The sequence below is a fragment of the Cervus canadensis genome, chromosome 20, assembly GCF_019320065.1.
Source record: "Cervus canadensis isolate Bull #8, Minnesota chromosome 20, ASM1932006v1, whole genome shotgun sequence".
Taxonomy (NCBI): domain Eukaryota; kingdom Metazoa; phylum Chordata; class Mammalia; order Artiodactyla; family Cervidae; genus Cervus; species Cervus canadensis.
In genome coordinates this window covers 9,063,934-9,080,602 of record NC_057405.1, presented here as the reverse complement: position 1 = coordinate 9,080,602, position 16,669 = coordinate 9,063,934, and the positions used below count along the sequence as shown (strand labels likewise).

Sequence of the window (16,669 nt, the reverse complement as noted above, 5' to 3'; positions counted from 1 at the left end):
TGAGTTTGAGTAGGTTCCGGGAGTTGGTGATGGACAGGAAGGCCTGGCATGCTGCAGTCCATGGGGTCGCAAAGAGTCAGACACGACTGAGCGACTGAACTGAGCTGAACTAAACTGGCAACAGAGCAGTTGCCAGCTTTTTCCCAGTACCTGCGCTAACAAATGGCTGAGTAACCTGAGGTTAAGCAATGCGCAAAGAGCAGAGAAATACAGTTCTAGAACTCAAGCTCCTCATGTTTTCACAGCTTCCTACATTTTCGGGAATGCAAGTTTAGAGAATACACCACCATATATTTTGTGACAGATGAAAACTGCTGAGATGTGATTATGTTTTTGCTTAAAAATGATTATCTGTTATCACCTACTCATAAACTGTAGTCCAAATTTAATCTGAAGAAAGTTTATTTTCTTACATACTCAGTACTCACTGTGTGACTGACAGCAACAGCTCTGGTAATGTTTTATGCATAGAAAAACGCATAAAACTGCAAATCCGCAAGATTCCCTACACAACACTATTTTTTCAAGGTTTACATACAGTTCAATATGAATGGAGTAACATACTGTCATGAAAATGATGTGCAATTGTGTGACTTAATATTACCAATACCTAGATTTTATTTTGTATTTTTCTTTCAACTATTGTCTAAATTTGGTGGTTGTTATTTAGTTGCTGAACACATCCGAGTCTTCGCGACTCCATGAACTGTATGTAGCCCGCTCCTCTGTCCATGGGATTTCCCAGGCAAGAATCCTGGAGTGAGCTGCCATTTCCTTCTCCACGGGATCTTCCCAACCCAGGGATCAAACCAGGATCTCTTGCACTGCAGGTGGATTCTTTACCACTGAGACACCCAGGAAGCTCCCGTCTTAATACTTTAACATAACCAACTCATTCCAGTCTTACTTGCCTTTTTCTGAATTCATATAATTAACATTATCTTCCCTTGTTTTATTTTTTTAACGTACTTCCACACTTTTCCTTAACTCATATCTGCAGGGTCTCTAGCTGCTGAAACAGAAACCAACAGTCCTAACTGCCTAAGTTTTCACTGGTTCCTCTGGAAAATAGGAAAAGATACTATTCCAGCAGAGTTGCATCCTTCGATTCAGCAAACGCTAACAGTCTAAAATGATAGTGTCAAACGTGGAACAGGTGAATGAAAACGCCTCTCTGCGTCGGCCTCCCCACCCTCGCCCTCCTCTCCCCACGGCTCGGAGTCCGGAGACCGGAGCCTGCCACCTTCCTGCTGCAGCCCAAGCCAGGTAGGCCTCACCTTCCCACTGGCCCCCGAGGCACAAGGCCGAGTTTGGGGACAAAAGGATAAGGCGCTGAAAGGCTTTTCCATCACTCCTAAAATTCCCAACTTCCTGGGGAGGGAAAAATACCGAGGCGACAAGAGGTTCCGCTGCAAAAAAGTGACGGAGACAAGGCCGACAGGCTCGGGATAAAGTAGGATAGAAGACAACAAAACTAACTCTAGCAAAATTAGGTATAATAGCGACGGAGTGGGGTTCCCGAGACTCGCAGCGATACGCAGCCCGCCGCGGCCGCCGCAGGGCGTTGGGGCGCAGGGTCAAAGGCCATCTGCAGGCGAGCAGATTGGCTGGCGGGTAAGAGCGCAGGCGCTGAGGGCCCCAGTGCTGGCCACAACTGAGCCAGCTGGGCCCGGAAATCTCCAGCTACTCACCAGGGCCCGGGAATCCAGACACCAGGAGAGGACCAGCCGGCGCAGACCTAGAAGCGGAGAGCGCAGGCAGCCGCCGAGGCCCGGCAGTGAGCCTGAGCAGCCCCGCCTCCCGAAGGGCGCGCGCACCGGGTGCTGGGAGCGCCTGGGGGCGGGGCCAGCTCGGGGTGGGGCTCGCTGAGTGGGCGGGGCTCTGGTTTCCCGGCACAGGTCCCTGGGGTCTGTGAGGGGCGGAAAGGGGTGTAGATGCACGCCGGGAGAGATTTTTCTGGGCGTCTCCTACTAAAGGAGCAGAGGAGCAGAGTTGAGTTAAGCTGGACTCCACCCCCCGCCCCCTTTCCCCAACTAGAGAAAACCCGTTCCTCTCTTAGAAACTGGTGTTCTAAGGTTCTGCTGGAAAGCTTTGAAAGTGTAAAGTGAAAGTGAAAGTCGCTCAGTGGTGTCCGTCTCTTTGTGAATTCTCCAGGCCAGAATACTGGAGTGGGTAGCTTTCCCCTTAACCAGGGGATCTTCCCAACCCAGGGCTTGAACCCAGGGCTCCCACATTGCAGGCGGATTCTTTACCAGCTGAGCCACAAGGGAAGCAGAGGTATCCAAGAGTTCCTTTTAACTGGCTGGCAGTTTTCAAACATTGTAAATTAGAGAACATGTTGCCCTCCAAAAAAAAAAAAATATATATATATATATATATGAAACTTTACTTGGAAGCTATAAGGCAGAAATGACACTTTTTATTTGCAAACATTATGCAAAATCACGTGTTGAAATACTTTTAGAAATAATTGAGAACAATGAGGCAGCTGTGAAGAAAAAGAACTTTTGAAATAGGGGTTACAGCTGAAAGTTTTCACCTTACATCAGCCTCAGAAGCCAAGAGAATTCTCTCTTTTGTTTGGTTACCTAGTAGCAAGGAAATCCTCACTGACAGTCTAGAAGTTGCTGATACAAACAATTTTGTAAGAGCTCTTCCTTAAATCTCACTGGATTTTCTAAACAAATGTTAATTGTGAAATATATATATATATATATATATGTGAATGTATCCCATATGTGCACATTTTAAAGGGTAATAATAAAAAAGAATACCCAGGTACTCACTACAGACCTGAAGATCCAGACAAGTGCCAGCATTTTTGAAGCCTTCTAAGAGGCCTCTTTAAAACTTTTTCCATTCCAGCCAAAAATAATTATTACTCTAAATTTTATATTATTCATTTGCTTGCTCTTTTTGAAAATATTTATGTGTGTAATTCCCTAAAAATATAGCTATCCTGGTATTGTATCTTGATCTAATAAATTTACACTACATTTTTTTCCTTTTTTTCACTGCACATTCAGTTTTTGAGGTTCATCTACACATAAATCCATTTCACATGAATTGGACTATCACATCATTATTTGTAACACCCACACTATTGTTGATTACTATTGTAATCAACCCACACTGATTGTTATAATCAGATGGTGGTAGCATCTGATTGATCTTTTAATTTGTATTTTCTGTCTTGCTAATGTGGTTGTGCATCTTTATATGTTTAGTGACTATTTGGGTTTCTGTGAAATGCCTGTTCTGATTTTGGTTCATTTTTTGGTTGACTTGTTTTTTAAAATTAATTTGCAGATAATCTTTATATATTTTTAAAGTGTAAATACACCTCTTTTTTCAGATAATTGTGTTACAAATAGTGTCTCTTACTTTGCAGAGACTCTCTTGTTGTCTTTTAATTTTTTTTTTGTCTTTTAATTTTTTATGGTGTCTTTTGATGACTAAATGCTATATATTTTAAGGTACTGCTAGCTGAATTCAACAACTTTTTAGGTTATATTTTGTGCTCTCTACTTTCTTGTTTACAAGAGCCTTAACAATCAGAGACTATAGCTACACTCTTTTATTTTCTTCTAAATTTAAGTTAATTGTGAAATATTTTAGACAGATGCAGAAAAATACAGATAATATAATGAATTCCCATGCACCCTTATCCAAACATTTTGCAAGTCCTGCTTCCATATGATTCTTCTCTAAAATTGCCTTGGCTATTCTTGGCTCTTTGCTTTTTCATGTAAAGATTAAGATGAATCAGCCAAGACCCAAAAATTCTGCTTGAATTTAATTGGAATGGAATTGGCAGAGGCCTACTGAGGTCTATGTAGATAATGACTGGATTTTGCCACCAGACTCCCAGAGTTCCTAGAGAGACTAGTGAGTATTGGTTCTGCCTGGTGTTTCCCATCCTTCTTCACATTTTGCCAAACAGATAAAAAGAATATTTTCATAAAACTTTGAGGCAAACGGCCTGCTTGCAGTGAACATGTTGGATCTGTGGCTCTGAATATCCCAGACTCAGGGTAAATCCTAGAGTTGAGGAGACTGATATTTTGGCATACACATTTATGGCACCCTAGACGAGAAGCTCTTCCATAACTAATTAATTTCACTTCACCAAAAGACACCACTAGATAAAGAGTCTCAGGAAACTGGGACTCCAGTGGTTATGCTGGCAGAAGAACACGGTGTATGCCCCTGTGGCTTGTGGATGGACTGGGAAACCACCCATCAGTAACACCCATCTATGAGGGAGGACTAGGTCTGCACAGTCTCCTTATCAGTTGCTATGTAAGCAAACCCCTGTGAGTCTTCCATGCACTAGTGTTATTCCCCAGCTCTGCATCATGTAATTTTGTTTTATAATTTAGTGCAGGCCTTTATTTTCTCCTGAAGTAATGGGGCACTTGGAAAGTGGTGAGACATCAGTATCATTTTGGTCATGAGAGATACATTTTGTCTTCTTCCTTTTCTGATTGGCTAGTGAGTTTATACCATTTCATGCTTTAAACTCCCTATTCTGTTCAATTACAGTTTCAAGAGGACTATTTGAATTGTAGCAATTGAATTTTAATCCAAGCCTGGGTATCTCAGGAAGAAGGACTTTCTGAGAGGCCAAGTTGATACATGCCTCGGGGCAGCTGGGTCAGGTGGTAACTAGCTGGGCAGAGTTGATGGCACCAGCCTTTCTACTGTCATATGTGGAATCTCACTTCCTTATTTTCTGTACTGTATTATTTTACATAAACTTTTAAATTTATGATTAACCATAACTAGCAAATAGGTATGTATTCATAAAAGAGAGAATGTAGTCCCTTAGGATGGTTTTTTTTCTTTTTTTTTTTTTTTTACTTTCATTCTTCTAGTATTATTTGATACAGGAAATATTACTTAATTTCTATTTCTGTCAATTTCTAAAAGTAATAAATGGATGACAATAATTTGCCTGAGAGAGAGAGAGAGAGTTATCTAAATGGTCAAATTAAAAACTGAAAGGAAGACGTCCCTGGTGGTTCAATAGTTAATGTAGAGGATGCAGGTTCAATCCCTGGTCTGGGAAGATCCCACATGCCACAACGACTGAAGCCCGTGTGCCCTACACTCTTGTAGCCCATGCTCTGCAAGAGGAGCCGCCGCAGTGAGAAGCCTGCGCACTGCACCTAGAGACTAGTCCCCACTTGCTGCAACCAGAGGAAGACTGCACACAGCAATGAAGGCCTAGCACAGCCAAACACAAAAATAAATAAAACTTTTTTTAAATGAAAGAAATTTGTGCCTTGAAATTCACTACTGCACTAGAAAAAGACTAGTGTCTCCTTGACTACATAGATTTTGCCATTTTATCTTTAAGTGTCCAGAGCCAACAAAATTGTTGCCATATAACAAGAATTCAAGAAACAACTTTTGGGAATGATGAAAGAGTGAACAATTAGGAGGTCACTTAGTCATTATTGGGCTCCCCAGGTGGTGCTAGTTGTAAATAATCCACCTACCAAGCAGGAGACATGGGTTCAAGACATGGGATTGGGAAGATCCCCTGGAGTAGGAAATGGCAACCCACTCCAGTATTCTTGCCTGGGAAATCCCATGGACAGAGGAGCCTGGTGGGCTACAGTCCATAGCCAACAAAGAGTCAGACAAGATGAAGTGCGTGTGCATGTGTGTGCACATGCGCACACACCTACACACACACACACACACACACACACACACACGTCATTATTATTTAACCCTACTTCCTGATATGTACTATTTGTTCTAGTCCCCACACTGTCCTTATTACCTGTCTCCTGAATACAGTTGTTGTTCTTCAGTATCTGCACGGGATTGATTAGTTCCAGAACCACCCGTATGCTCAAGAACTTCATATAAAATGGTGTAGTATTTGCATATAACCCAGGAACATCCTCCCTTATTCTTTAAATCACACCTAGTTTGTTTATAATACCTAATTCAATGTAAACGCTATGTAAATAGTTGTAAATGCAATTTAAGTGCTCTGTAAATAGTTGCCAGAGTGTGGCATATTCAAGTTTTGTCTTTTGGAACTGTCAGTAATTTTAATTTTTTTTAAATGTGGAACCTGTGGGTAGAGAAGACCAGTTATACTTCAAGTCTGTTTTCCCCCTCCAGTCTTGGAAGTTTTATTAGAATCTCCTAGATTAAATCATGCCATTTTATTGCCATTCACCTGAGATGTCTTTTTGGTTCCTTTTCACATCCTCTCCATTCCCACTGGACTTTCCTGTTGGATCAGTGTTAAAGAATCCTCCAGTCAATGCAGGAGATACAAGAGACCCACGTTCAACCCCTGGGACAGGAAGATCCTCTGCAGTAGGAAATGGCAACCCATTCCAGTATTATTACCTGGGAAATTCCATGGACAGAGGGGCCTGGTGGTCTATAGTCCATGGGGTTACAAAGAGTCAGATACAACTGAGCATGCATGCATGCCACTCCCATTAGGCATAGTTACTTTTTGCAGAGAAAAGAAACTGAATCTGTCAGCTAAAACACAAATAGACTTTATATGAAAAGCTCTATAGTACTGCATGAAGGTAAAGGCTAGCTAGTATCAGTACTTAGGCAATGGCAATAGACAGGAACCCGGAGGGGCTGGGCGTTGGGAGCACAGCCTCATACCACAGTACAGATGAAGGCACTGATAATTTCAGCATGTACTGAACCCTCAAAGTCGTTGATACTGCTGTGAATAATTTCTTAAATCTGCCTGTATTATTTCTCTCATTTCTTCAAGATTTAAATTTGGGACTGGAATAATCTGCTTAGCTAAGCCTAGGTTATATATGTGTATCTCCTTAGCTTCCCTATGTGATGGTATTAGAAGGTGGGGCCTTTGGGAAGTTATGAGGTCAGGAGAGCAGTGCCCTCATGAATGGGATTAGTGCCCTTATAAAAGAGGCTTCAGAGAGATCCCTTGCCCCTTTCTGCCGTAGGAGGATAAAATGAGAATTTTACAACCCAGAAGAGAATCACCACCTGACCACACTGGCACCCTAATCTTGGATTTCCAGCTGCCTCCAGAACTATGAGAAATAAATGATATTTATATGCCATCTTGTCTACAGTATTTGGTTATAGCATCCCTGAGCAAATTAAGACTAACTAAACAGGTTAAATCCCGTGACAAAAGCATTTTTCATCCTCTGATTCAAGCACTTTCCTGGGTCCTGGTAGTCCTGACTGATAGAGATGGGAGAGAGTTCCAGTGTCGTAACTTCCCACATAGAGGGGGCAGACTGCTCACCTCTGGTTACCTGGTGATGCTAGATGTGAATGCACCAATGCCTGGGTATGGACCAGCGCTCCTGAGGGAGACCCTGTCCCTTACACAGAAATGGTGGCAGTTGAGACAGATACATGCCTTTAGTTGAAAGTTGGGCCAGCCTGGAGATACAGCACTTCCTGAATGAAAATACTCTATAGGTTGATCCAGAACCTTTTGGTGTTTTGAGGGGAGGAAGTTTCACGTATTGTGATAGTATATTAGCTTCATATCCTAATCAGCCAAACTCCCAATGTTACACCACTGAAATCTAGATTTTACAGAGTCATTTCCTAAGGCATTAGTGTTTGGGCTTCTTCCTTTTTAGGATGCCTTAGGTTCCTTAACCAAATTGACCCAACTTGTCTTCTTCCATAACACTACCCTCTCCTGACATAAAGCAGGAGCGGTTTATAAAGTCACTGAAAGGGGCAGGGTGGAGGGGGGAAGGCTTGCCATTTCCTAAGACAGATGAGCCCACTCATTCTCTATTTATAGATGAGAGTCTGCAAGTAATTCTTCTCAATAGTATCTGCTGCAAGGTGATTTTTCTCTGCCTGCTTATTCTAGGAAGTACCTGGCAATTTCTCTTGTTAAAAGAGAAAAAGAAACAACTTGCATTTACTCTCTGATAAAACATTTTTCTGTTAGAGAGCTCAATTAAAAAGAAGGTCTGTGCCTTGTATAATACATCTTGTCTACCTCCCACTGTATCAAGCTCCATCTCTGCAGGTGCAGAGATGTCTGACTCACAGCAGAGACTCCTACATCCAACATATAGTAAGCGCTTTTTGGAAGATGAATTGATGGTTGGTTGGTTGGTTAGTCGCTCAGTTGTCTCCAGCTCTTTGCAACCCATGGACTATAGCCTGCCAGGTTCCTCTGTCCATGTGATTATCCCAACAGGAATACTGGAATGGGTTACCATTTCCTTCTCCAGCAGGGATCTTCCCAACCCAGGAATCCAATCCACATTTCCTGCAAGTCTCTTGCATTGTAGGCAGATTCTTTACTATTGAGCCACCAGGGTAGCTCAAGAAAATCTACTACATCAAGTGTGGCCCTCTAATGTATCACATTAGAATACATGGGAGAATCAAGGAATGCATCAGTTCAGTTAAGTTCAATCACTCAGTTGTGTCTGACTCTTTGCGACCCCATGAACCACAGCACGCCAGGCCTCCCTGTCTATCACCAACTCCAGGAGTCCACCCAAACCCATGTCCATTGAGTCAGTGATGCCATCCAACCATCTCATCCTCTGTCATCCCCTTCTCCTCCTGCCCTCAATCTTTCCCAGCATCAGGGTCTTTTCAAATGAGTCAGCTCTCCACATCAGGTGGCCAAAGTATTGAAACTTCAGCTAGAACATCAGTCCTTCCAATGAACACCCAGGACTGATCTCCTTTAGGATAGACTGATTGGATCCCCTTGCAGTTCATGGGACTCTCAAGAGTCTTTTCCAACACCACGGTTCAAAAGCATCAATTCTTCAGCACTCAGCTTTCTTTATACTCCAACTCACATCCATACATGACGACTGGAAAAACCATAGCCTTGACTAGACAGACCTTTGTTGGCAAAGTAATGCCTCTGCTTTTTAATATGCTATCTAGGTTGGTCATAACTTTCCTTCCAAGGAGTAAGCATCTTTTAATTTCATGGCTGCAATCACCATCTGCAGTGATTTTGGAGCCCAGAAAAATAAAGTCTGCCACTGTTTCCACTGTTTCCCCATCTATTTGCCATGAAGTGATGGGAGCGGATGCCATGATCTCAGTTTTCTGAATGTTGAGCTTTAAGCCAACTTTTTCACTCTCCTCTTTCACTTTCATCAAGAGGCTCTTTAGTTCTTCTTCACTTTCTGCCATAAGGGTGGTGCCATCTGCATATCTGAGGTTATTGATATTTCTCCCAGCAATCTTGATTCCAGCTTGTGCTTCCTCCAGCCCACTCAATTGTCATAAAATCAACTTTGATTCCGGGAAAAAGTTAAAAGTCATGGCATTAAAAGAACTCATAATGTCCCTTTGGGCTGAGATGTGGAATATAGACATTCTATCATCGGTGGAAATATTAGTTAAAAGACTCTTTTTGAAGGGCAGATTGGCTGCCTCTGATATAGTGTTATATCTATTCTTTGTATGAGCTATTCTATTGTTAGCAATTTCTTCTCCACAGTTACACCCATAATGTGCAAAACTGTGCGCATAGGCCCACTGCTGACCAGGACCTCCACAGGAGATGCTCACACACAGCTCTGTCTTAGTCTCTGTGGGGTCTCTGGGTCCTGATGCACACAAGGTTTGATTGAGCCCTCTGAGCATTTCTGGCAGGTATAGGGTATGATTCTAAACACGATTTCGCCCATCCTACCACCTTGCTGGGGCTTCTTATTTGTTCTTTGACGTGGGGTCAGCAGTGGATTGTGACAGGGGCAGGGGCTCTGGGTGCAACAGACCTGGGTATGGCATAAGCCCTCTTGGACGAGGTCGCGACTAACCTCACTATAGAGCCACCAAAACTTACACAGGACTGGGAAACAAACTCTTGGCGGGCACACCAGGACCCAGATGAAAGGAGCAGTGATCCCCACAAGAGACTGACCCAGACTTGCCCGTGCATGTCCAGGAGTCTCCGGTGGAGGTGTAGGTAGGCAGTGGCCTGCTGCAGGGCTGGGGGCACTGAGTGTAGCATTGATGCATGGGACCTTTGAAGGAGGTCTCCATTGTCTTCATCACCTCCACCATAGTTTGACCCCAGGTTAAAAACAGGGATGGAACACAGCCCCTCCCATCAACAGAAAATTGGATTAAAGATTTACTGAACATGGCCCCACCCATTAGAACAAGAACAATTAGAACAATTTCCCCTCAGCCTCTCCCATCAGGAAGCTTCCATAAGCCTCTTATCTTTCTCCATCAGAGGGCAGACAGACTGAAAACCACAGTCACAGGAAACTAACCTGTCTGATCATATGGACCACAGCCTTGTCTAACTCAATGAAACTATGAGCCATGCCGTGTAGGGCCACTCAAGAAGGACATGTCATGGTGGAGAGTTCTGACAAAACATGGTCCACTGGAGAACAGAATGGCAAACCACTTCAGTATTCTTGCCATGAGAACCCCATGAACAGTATGAAAAGGCAAAAACATAAGACATTTAAAGATGAACTCCCCAGGCTGGTACATGCCCAATATGCGACTGGAGATCAGTGGAGAAGTAACTCCAGAAAGAATGAAGAGATGGAGCCAAAGCAAAAACAACACCAGTTGTGAATGTTACTGGTGATGGAATCAAGGTCCCATGCTGTACAGAGCAATTATGCATAGGAACCTGGAATGTTAGGTCCATGAATCAAGTCAAATTGGAAGTGGTCAAACAGAAAATGGCAAGAGTGAAGGTCAACATTTTAGGAATCAGCGAACTGAAATGGACTGGAATGGGTGAATTTAACTCAGATGACCATTATACCTACTACTGTGGGCAGGAATCCCTTAGAAGAAGTGGAGTAGCCAACATAATCAACAAAACAGTCCAAAATGCAGTACTTGGATGCAATCTCAAAAGCTACAGAATGATCTCTGTTCGTTTCCAAGGCAAACCATTCAATATCACAGTAATCCAAGTCTATGCCCCAACCAGTAACGCTGAAGAAGCTGAAATTGAATGGTTTCATGAAGATCTAAAAGACCTTCTAGAACTAACACCCAAAATAGATATCCTTTTCATTATAGGGGACTGGAATGCAAAAGTATGGAGTTAAGAAATACCTGGAGTAACAGGCAAATTTCACCTTGGAGTACAGAATGAAGCAGGACAAAGGTTAACAGAATTTTGCCAAGAGTACACACTGGTCATATCAAACACACAATTTCAACAACACCAGAGAAGACTTTACACATGGACATCACCAAATGGTCAATAAAAAAAAATCAGATTGATTATATTCTTTGCAGCCAATGATGGAGAAGCTCTGTACAATCAGCAGAAAGAAGACCGGGAGCTGACTGTGGCTCGGATCATGAACTCCTTATTGCCAAATTCAGACTTATATTGAATAAAGTAGGGAAAACCACTAGACCTTTCAGATATGACCTAAATCAAATCCCTTAGTGGAAGTGACAAATATTTTCAAGGGATTAGATCTGATAGACAGAGTGCCTGGTGAACTATGGATGGAGGTTCGTGACATTGTACAGGAGGCAGTGATCAAGACCATCCCCAAGAAAAAGAAATACAAAAAGGCAAAATGGTTGTCTGAGGAGGCCTTACAAATAGCTGAGAAAAAAACGGAAGCAAAAGGCAAAGAAGAAAATGAAAGATGTGAATGCCCAAGTGAATGCAGAGTTTCAAAGAAAATCAAGGAGAGAGAAGAAAGCCTTCCTCAGTGATCAATGCAGAGAAATAGAGGAAAACAATAGAATGGGGAAGTATATAGATCTACTTTAGCAAATTAGAGATAGCAAGGGAACATTTCATGCAAATACGGGCAAAATAAAGGACAGAAAGGGTAGGGACCTAACAGAAGCAGAAGATATTAAGAAGAGGTGGCAAGAATACACAGAACAACTATACAAAAAAGATCTTCATGACCCAGATAATCACGATGGTGTGATCACCAACCTAGAGCCAGACATCCTGGAATGCGAAGTCAAGTGGGCCTTAGGAAGCATCACTACAAACAAAGCTAGTGGAGATGATGGAATTCGAGTTGAGTTATTTCAAATCCTAAAAGATGATGCTGTGAAAGTGCTGCACTCAATATGCCAGCAAATGTGCAAAACTCAGCAGTGGCCACAGGACTGGAAAATGTCAGTTTTCATTCCAATCCCTAAGAAAGGCAATGCCAAAGAATGCTCAAACTGTAGAACAATTGCGCTCATCTACATACTAGCAAAGTAATACTCAAAATTCTCCAAGCCAGGCTTCAATAGTATGTGAACTGTGAGCTCCCAGATGTTCAAGCTGGATTTAGAAAGGCAGAGACACCAGAGATCAAATTGCCAACATCTGCTGTATCATTGATAAAGTGATAGAGTTCCAGAAAAACATCTACTTCTGCTTTATTGACTATGCCAAACCCTTTGACTGTGTAGACCACAACAAACTCTGGAAAATTCTGAAAGAGATGGCAATATCAGACCACCTGACCTGCCTCTTGAGAATTCTGTATGCAGGTCAGGAAGCAATAATTAGAACTGGACATGGAGCAACAGACTGGTTCTAAATAGGAAAAGGAGTACGTCAAGTTTGTATATTGTCACCCTGCTTATTGACCTTATATGCAGATTATATCATAAAAAATGCTGGGCTGGATGAAGCACAAGCTGGAATTAATATTGCTGAGAGAAATATCAATAACCTCAGATATGGAGATTACACCACCCTTATGGCAGAAAGTGAAGAAGAACTAAAGAGCCTCGTGATGAAAGTGAAAGAGGAGAGTGAAAACGTGGTCTAAATCTCAACATTCAGTAAACAAAGATCATGGCATCTGGTCCCATCACTTAATTGCAAATAGATGGGCGAAAAATAGAAAAAGTGAGAGACTTTATTTTTCTGGGCTCCAAAATCACTGCAGATGGTGACTGCAGCCATGAAATTAAAAGACTCTTGCTCCTTGGAAGAAAAGTTATGACCAACCTAGACAGCATATTAAAAAGCAGAGACATTACTTTGCCAACAATTGTCCATCTAGTCAAGGATATGGTTTTTCCAGTGCTCATGTATGGATGTGAGTGTTGGACCACAAAGAAAGCTTAGCGTTGAAAATTTGATGCTTTTGAGCTGTGGTGTTGGAGAAGCCTCTTGAGAATCCTTTGGACTGTAAGGAGATCCAACCAGTCAATCCTAAAGGAAATCAGTCCTGAATATTCATTGGAAGGACTGATGTTGAAGCTGAAACTCCAATACATTGGCCTCCTGATTCGAAGAACCAACTCATCTGAAGAGACCCTGATGCTGGGAAAGAGTGAAGGCGGACGGAGAAGGGGATGACAGAGGATGAGATGGCTGGATGGCATCACCAACTCAATGGACATGAGTTTGAGTAAACTCGGGTGTTGGCAATGGACAGGGAGGCCTGACGTGCTGCAATCCATGGGGTCAAAAAGAGTCGGACACCTTTGAGCAACTGAACTGAAGTGTGCACATAAGTGTGTCCTCTTTGTAAATGACATGAAAAGGTATCCATGTATATTTTCTTAGGAAAAATTAAGTGGCCAAAGTATGTAGATGGTTATAGAGATACATTTATATCTATGTCTTCTCTCACTTTCCTATCAAATTATCATGAATTTAGAGCAACACAAATCTATTATCTGACAGATCAATAGAGGTCATACTTAAGTCTTCTTAGTCTAGCATCAGAGTATCAGTATGGTTGCCTTTCTCACTGGAGGCTAACTAGTCCATCCTAAAGGTAATCAACCCTGAATAGTCATGGGAAGGACTGATGCAGAGGCTGAAACTCCAATACTTTGGCTATCTAATGAGAAGAGCCAATTCACTGGAAAAGACCTTGATGCTGAGTAAGATTGAAGACAAAAGGAGCAGGGGGCAGCAGAGGCTGAGATTGTTAGAGAGCATTACCAACTCAGTGGACGTGACTTTGAGCAAACTCTGGGAATTGGTCAACAGCAGCCTGGCAGGCTACAGTCCCTGGGGTCACAAAAAGTTGGACATGACTTAGTGACAGTACAACAAAAACTAGGGAAGATTTCCTTTTCTGATTCTTCAACTTGTTGGCAGAATTCAGTGCCTCACAGTTGCATGACCGAGATCTATATTCTCCTGATGGTTATAAACTGAGGGCAGTTTCCAATTTCCAGAAGTCAAGGAATTATTTGGTTTGTGACCCATTCCTCTATTGTTGAAACCAACAATGGCAGGTCAAGTCCCTCTCATGTCACATTCATTTAACTCACTTAAAAAAAAAAATTAAGTATAGTTATAATACTGTGTTAATTTCAGATACTGTGTTAATTTCAGATGTACAGCAAAATGACTCAGTTTTATATAATATATACATATATATATATTCCATATTCTCTTCCATTATAGGTTATTACAACATATCAAATATAGTTCCGTCAATATACACTTATAATTTATCCCTCCTTCCTTTCTCCTTTGATAACCGTAAGTTTGTTTTCTATAAGTCTTTTTCTGTTCTGTATATAAAATAATTTGCGTTATTTTTTAGATTCCACATAACCCACTCTTCTGCTTTCCTCTTTGACTTTTAAAGACTCATGAGATTGCATTGGGCTCAATAAATAGTTCAGGATAATCTCTACATCTCAGGATCTTTAAACTTAATTGCATGTGCAAAGTCCCTTTTGTCATATAAGGTAACATAGTCACAGGTTCTGATAAATAGAGTGTGGACATCATTGGGGGCCCTTTACTAGTTCAGTTCAGTTCAGTTGCTCAGTCGTGTCTGACTCTTTGTGACCCCAGGGACTGCAGCACGCCCGGCCTCCCTGTCCAACACCAACTCCCAGAGTCCACCCAAACCCATGTCCATTGAGTCGGTGATGCCATCCAGCCATCTCATCCTCTTTAATCCCCTTCTCCTCCCACCTTCACTCTTTCCCAGCATCAGGGTCTTTTGCAATAAGTCAGTTCTTCGCATGAGGTGGCCAAAGTATTGGAGTTTCACTTTCAACATCAGTCCTTCCAATGAACACTCAGGACTGCTCTCCTTTAGGATGGACTGGTTGGATCTCCTTGCAGTCCTAGGGACTCTCAAGAGTCTTCTCCAACCACAATATCTATATTACACTTAATATACATGTGTGTGTGTGTGTGTGTGTGTGTGTGTGTGTGTGTAGCTCAGTTGGTAAAGAATCTGCCTGCGGTGCAGGAGACCTGGGTTCAATCCCTGGGTCAGGAAGATCCCCTGGAGAAGGAAATTGCAAACTCCAGTATCCTTGCCTGGAAAATCCCACAGACAGAGGAACCTAGCAGGCTGTAGTCCATGAGGTGGCAAAGAATTGGGCATGACTGAATGACTAACACATACATATATATATGTATACATATAAATACCTTTCTGCGTATGTACATTTTTGTTGTTTAGTCACTAAGTCATGTCACACATGTATATATATGTGTATATATATACACACAACCACAGGGGTGAGGAAAGAGAAAAATAGAGAACAATATTGATAATAATAAAAAATAAATATGTGTGCATATAGAACAATTTTCTGGAAATACACATACCAAGCACTTTTTAACAGTAATCATTTCTGGGAATTGGAGTTTTAGTTTTTATGTCTACTCTTAAGAATGGTTTGCATTTTTGCAATAAGCACACATTAATTTTGCACTTAAAAAGTAAAAGAATAGCAAAGTGATGAATGAGGCTCAAGACACTTAATCAAAATCACCGGAGTTATCTCCTAATGTAAACATCCAGGGAAAGAAATGGTCTCTGAATAAAATGTATGTTTCTTGAATTATTCATGAAAATCAATTGGCAGATACTTTACCACAGGTATTATATGCTATGAATTGAAGAAATTAACCTTTAAACTACTAATTGGCTGGATTGCTGCATAACTAAATAGCCATTTTTAGCATAGAACAATCATATTAGTATCACTATAATAATAATTCTAATAACACTATTACACCACAGTGATAGTAACAGGATAAATAATAAACTGTTTATACCTTAATGGTTATATGCTACCATTTTTAAAGCATTTTATAAAATGTTCATTTTTTAAAATTCTCACGACCATTCTAAAATATTAATAGGCAGAGCAGATAGTATTATCTCCCTTTTTGGAAGAAATAATATTCAGAAGACTTAGGAGTTGCCCAAGGTCCAAAAGCCCAAAATTATACAGAAACAAAATAAGTACTTAAATGTTCTGTTTAAGGAACTATGTATAAAAATAAGTATGACTTCTGCTCTAATGAAAGTTAGTTAACACATAGAAACGGAGAGAAGACATGTATGTGGGTGGTCATACTCAAGGTGAAAGCTGTGAAAATCACAAAGAGGGTACCTATGAAGACTTATAAGAGTTTAGAGAAAAATAGATTGCTTGAGTATGAAATTATTGGTCAGATAAGCAGCATTTGAACTAGGCTTTCAATAATAACTATGGCATGATTTTACCTAAACAGGAGCTGAATTTGAGGTGCGGGAGTATGAGACCAGGATTGAACAACAGTGGCCCTCTTAGCGTCAACGGCAAGGAGAAGCCTGAGGGAAGCAACAGTCATGTGCAATTAGAATTAACAGCAGAAAACAAATGAAAGAAATAGATAAAAATGAAGACAAGTTTTCAATTCTGGATACGTAGAATAGTGGGCTTCCCTGGTGGCTCAGAGGGTAAAGTGTCT

General features: G+C 41.5%; 1 protein-coding gene across 1 annotated transcript in view; it reads right to left on the bottom strand.

The window, feature by feature from the left end:
• The window catches only part of MANEA (mannosidase endo-alpha), a 62,439-nt gene extending 60,573 nt beyond the window's left edge, over nt 1–1,866 (bottom strand). The window contains exon 1 of the mRNA XM_043439364.1: nt 1,692–1,866. The gene's annotated coding sequence lies outside the window, so the exon portion shown is untranslated. The remainder of the gene's footprint in view (nt 1–1,691) is intronic.
• Nucleotides 1,867–16,669: the final 14,803 nt, after the last annotated feature.